Below are 6,066 nucleotides of genomic sequence, written 5' to 3' on the forward strand. Positions count from 1 at the left end.
CAACATCCCTAAGAAAAAGGGACGTCAGTACAAATAATGTACCGAGTATGTAAGGAATGAAAATTAGTAAATAATAGACATAAGAGAAAAATGGAGTAAAAGACTCAACATGTATATCTAAATAGCTCTGTGAATCATTTAATATTATAATGTCATGTATATGCGTATAAATGTCATACCATGCATGGGTATATGCGTTCATAACATCATCAAGCCTCTGAGGGCATTCCATCATATCATCTCAGCCACTGTGGGCAAATCATCAACGTATACCAGCTAATGAGGTGGTGGGGCGTATATAACGTCGTAACCTTTTCCCATATCCCATATACATATACATACATATATATGCGTATATAACGTCATCTGGTCATGGGTCAATGTACGTGTATAAATGAATGCAATGCATGAGAAGTACGTCAATAGAAATCTTTCGGAGTGTCATAAGACCATTATACCTTTGATTAATATCATGCAATAAACTTTATCAACTTACATAATTTCTGAGACCCATGAACAGATGATAGAATAATAGGATACATGGGGAATCAAGAACATAGGCATATCTAGTATTTATATGAATAGAGTCATTTATGGAAGTCGTGCATTTGCTCGTTTCATTGTATCGCATGGATCATGATAAAAGAAAAGAAGGGATAGCCTTAACAAACCTGAGGCGATTCTCTTGACAATCCCTCTAACACACTTCAATTGTGACAAATCACATAACGGCGGATCGAAGTAGGGAAGAATCCGTATGATATTCATGAGAAAAATTATACCGTGCTCTCTTAGAATCGCAAAATTCTGTTGCGATTACACAGTATAATTTCGTATGAATTCCTCTGCTAAACCAAGAATCCCCATTGCTATTACAATATGGAGTCTTGTTTGAATTATCAAATCCCCTCCAAATGAGTTTTGATATCAATTGAAGATAAGTGTAAGACTAATATAATTTTCCCTCCTACGTGTTTGCAAGGAATAGCTAGGAGTGTTGTCCATGTGTCCTTCGAATTAATTGCCTAAAGTCAAGAGTCACTATTAGAACTTTCTCACTTGCTTCCACATGGGGGGGGGGGGGGGGGTTCCTCACCTATTAATTATCCACAAATCCTTAATTACATGATTAATCTCCCATTAAACTAATAATTAACCAATTACCCACATAATTAAGAATTATCTCAAGTTACTCAAAATACTACTCACTTTTAACATACTTTATACACCTTATAATCATGGTCATGTGGTACCTTGTATGGCACTAGTCCATAAATACGGGGTATTATAGCTTGGATCGTATTTTATCCCCAAATTGCCAAACTTCGACGAAACTCATTTTGTTCGATTTCCTTACCCTATCACCTTCACGAATTTACTTATCACTTGTTTGAAATAGCGTAATACTTATAATCCCAAAGTAATCTCATTCCCAAACTTACGTCGATTAACTTACGACGAAACTTTAACGTACGAAAATATGGGGTGTAACATCATTCCCCCTTTAGAACATTCATCCTCGAATGTTGACTGATGCACTTATCATTTTCCTAACTTATGTCTTCAATAATTTAGTGCTTTCCTTGCCATCTAGGCAACTGTTCTGTGAATAGATCCAAAGGCTAGGGCATTCCCCCCTTTAGGCCTCTTTCTCATACTACAACTTGTGGTCGGAATCCTTCCAATCTCGTAACTATTGCTACCTTCCATCATGCAGCATGTACGACTCTGACCTTGTAGATGTGCCTATGCGACTCTTCTCTCCTTTATCCTCCAACTTTTAGCCAATCTCTAGGCCTCACTTTGTATACATATACAGAGCTTGATAAGATGTCCCTCTGGGCATCTATGGGTGTAATAAAGTTCTTCGCTCGGTACTTTGTTGAATTAACGACTATTGTTATATCTTATTTCATAGACCTGGTTCCCATCCATATGACTATACTGCATCTAGGTATGTCGTACTATTTCATAACTCTTACTTCGATTTTATTATTATCGAGGTATGCTACCCAACTCCGGGTTACTCTCTCACTTCTTATCATAGATGTATAAATCCAAGTCCTTCAATGCTTCCTTATTTCTGTTCATCTAAAGGATGGAATCCTTATCTCCTCTCATATGTTGGAACTTTATACATCTATTGTCGATTCACCTTAACGTTGATCCATAATCTACCACTGATAACTTGAAACCTCTTACTTAAAGCATTGTCACTAGGGATTACGTTTCATTGAGGAATATCTGAAGTGAATTTCCTAATCCACCTAGGGGCGATACTATACTTCCATAACCGTATTTTATATCATCCCAATGTGATTCACCTTACGTGGGTTTTTTTTAATCCTATACAATTCATGAAATACTTTTTTTTTCTTTCAAATCATTACTCAATCGAAGGCCCAAGCGTCATCCTTTATCTATCACACTTACACCCTTATTCTGCTACCAGGGCAGCATTCCATCTCTTCTAAATGCTATTAGTCTTAGACTCCTTTGAGTTCATTCAGGCTATACTGAACTTTCTATAACTTAGAGAAACCATTAGCTTTCTTGTTTTCATGGGCTTAATCCCGAGGACTCATCCATTCTCGTCACCTTCTCACTTGCCTTCCCTTATCCTCACTTATGTCTTCCTAAAACCTTATCGCTCTACCATACTTTAGCTTGCGACCTACACATATCCATTTATACTACTCGTAACCTTCCTTCAACTTGCTTTCACCATAGATTTCCTTGTGTTATTCTGTAACATCAAGCGAGACATCACATTGTCTCTAACTCTTCGTTACACTCTTGTCTAAGTCTCTTGATACCTAGAAACCATAGGCTAGAAGATATGCCACTGACGATACCGTTATCATTCCTGGATACTGAATCCCTGTGCTTCTATCCTTCTATCCACAGTATGGACTATTCACAACCTTCTGCATTTGAGTATCTCATACGTTGTTCACCTTTACCTTACTTACCTTAAAATCTCGCATCACATCTTCTATCTCTTTTAAGACCTTCCCTTCCACATAGGTATAATTCACATCCACAACTTGAAGCTCTTATTATAATACTTGCACCTCTGGTGCATACACAATCCGCTGGGAGCTTCATACTGACTTCTTATGAGGCTAGTACTTTTCTAACTGGCTTTATCGAAGAGCCGTTATAGATATGGCTGTTGTATTATCTCTCTTGTACCTCTGATATTAAGAGTGATTCTACAATGTTCTCAATCACGATTTCTATAATTTTCTGGGTCTAATAATCAGACTCCTAGTTTACTTAGTTGATGTAACTCTTTAATTTCCTCTTCCCTCTAATCAACCTTTATGTAGGCTTAAGCTATCTTCCGATCTGCGGCTCTTGGTATTAGTTATTACTTAAGCCTTTCATGGGCGTTATGGAATATCCATGGTACAATCTTCTAACAACTTAATCCTTTGTCTATGCCTTGAGCTCAATTCTTTCTTTTAACTTATACCGGAGTTTTCTATGTCTATATGATTGTCAACATATATGCTGCATGGATAATACTCCGAACTCTTAAGTGCGTTCATAACGTACTCTGGGTCATTAATCGAATAATTCTTTTCGTTCCTTCTTAGTTTTTTTTAAATGTAAGAAATTACTTTTCCTGGTCTTTCTGTCCCCTTGTTGCGTGCATACTTAGCTTACCTTAGTGCCCCCACACATTGGAATTCCATACAACTCATATGATATTAAATATCACTTCTAATTTTACTTCTTGTTCATTAGCCACAGTAGGTTCCATTTTCTTATGGAGTGCATACAATGTTGTTGTGAGACTGTTGTTATAAGACCATTTCCTCCTTAGGTTACTGAGCTTAGGTTGAAGCCTTCTTCCTTACTTTCTCAGCTAGTCTTTCATTGTAGTATTTAGGGAGGATCCTCTGACTCTTGTAAAGCTGTGAGCTTATTACATTGTATATTCGACGGACCTTTTGATACCCTTCCTTGCCTATAATTATCCGTAGTTACTTACTTCCACGCCCTTGTGCTTGTAAGGTTGCTTCTAAACTGATATTTTGACTGACTTCTCAGTGGCACTCTCTTTTATCTCCGTAACACTCATATGGTACCTTTAACTAGCCCAATTCCTATCTGAATATTTCTCATGTATTATAATGACATTACTACAAGGCTGAATTCAGTATATTGGGGTTTACTATGTTTATCTTGCACGATCTATTGATTTGTATGCATCCTTTTGTCAAGCCATAACTAGGCTCTTCCTGAATCAACTGCTAACTACTCGTCGGCTCATTCACATATCAATATTCCGCGTAATCTTTCTTGGGTCATTTCCTTAGTCTTAACTTATGTCCCGCACTGGCTTCTTATCTATCAATAACATCTCACCTTACTTCCTCTCCTTGATGTCGTGTTTGCATAATGTTCTGGAATCGTAGCATATCTATAGACTTTGAATAAGTGCAATCTCATCCCTTTTTCATTTTTTATCGCATTCTTACTTTACCATTCCATAATTACTAGAACCACTTAATTCTGACTTAATGTCACCTCACTCCATATTCCCCCCCTTTAGGGGAGTACTAAGAGTTGGAGCTACGACGACCTACCTATAGATGTTTTAGCTCTTCATCTTTGGCGTCCTTTCACATCATCAATGACCCTTACTTGCCTTGCGGTAATCCTTCTGTACCAAGGATAACAAAATTCCTTACTCACGATGGTGACACTTAGTGTAACTGACACATACAGTCCCTTAAGCTTAACTTTGCTTACATTGCTTGCTTTAGGGAAGCGTCTTCCTGAATGACCATTCTCTAAATTTCTCATGAATCTTCTTCTGTTGTCCATTCTATTATCGCTGGAATGCAATCTGAAATTCTCATGATGCTGACTATTATCAAATCACCAGTCCCTAATTCATGTTTAGTTTATCTTGTTCACCAGCCCATACTGATTTCTATCTCTCTAGGGTCTAACATTTTCTCCTGGTAGTCGCGTTGGAGTCACGAACTTATTTCTCGACACGAGGATATGACTTTGTGCCCTATACTCTTTTGTTGTCTCAAGGCCTATCATCTCTCGTCTTTTCCTTCACCTAGCTATAGACTCTGCAATACAATCATTTTTTTATCTACCGTTGTCATCTATGTATTAAATCTTACTCGTTATCTCTCTTCTTATTTCCCAGCTAATATTCTATCTATCACTTTATTTTGAAAACATCAGCAAAACATTCTTTTGATTTTAGCTCCCTTTTGCCACATCCACTGGATCTTCGGATTATCTAACATTCTCGCTCTACTGGGGACGGGAGCCATACGAAGGTAACATTTATCCCTTCCAGGATTCAAGTGCCTGTCTATGTAAAAAAAATTCAACACTTTACTATTCATATATAGCTGTATTATTCTAGAATACACCATCTGGGTGTCTCACAAGGAGAATTATTACCACGTTTGTAATATCCTTCGAAAATGTCAACTAATGCAAACAATCCATCCATCATTTTGGGTTACACTAACCCCAGCCGGGTCCTGATATCCCGCTCTTCTTTTAAACCATATTTGTTAGCTCCCATAGGGCATAACTGAGATGGAAGTGACTAATTGTACATACCTCTGTTACAATTGAAGGTAGCTCAAAATGCTTATATTTCTCTACTTGAATTGTAAATACTGATATTCTTCATTAACTGGGTGCTTCGTACCCTTCTTCACCTTGCATCTTTTACTTGTTGAAAATTGTATCTACCTTATGAATCTTTCATTGCTTTATACCGTAGGGGTGGATAGATATTCCTACCTTAAGACTCCTTATCAAAAGGCTTACACGTCTTAGTACACACATGATCTACTAAAGACCTTACATTTACTCATCATAAGCATCATGGAAAATCGACTTCCTCTGACTCAACTCTTCCACGGCCACATGAAACCTCTTACAAATTGTCTTTCTATGTAGGTATCAACGTATTATGAATAAATAGAATTTAGGAGTTCAAATTCTTACAACTGAGCTCTACCACAAGATCAAGAGTAAGAAGAAAGAGTGACAGTCCTAAATGCCCTGTAGCCT

This window comes from Nicotiana attenuata, chromosome 12 (genome assembly GCF_001879085.1).
Source record: "Nicotiana attenuata strain UT chromosome 12, NIATTr2, whole genome shotgun sequence".
NCBI lineage: Eukaryota > Viridiplantae > Streptophyta > Magnoliopsida > Solanales > Solanaceae > Nicotiana > Nicotiana attenuata.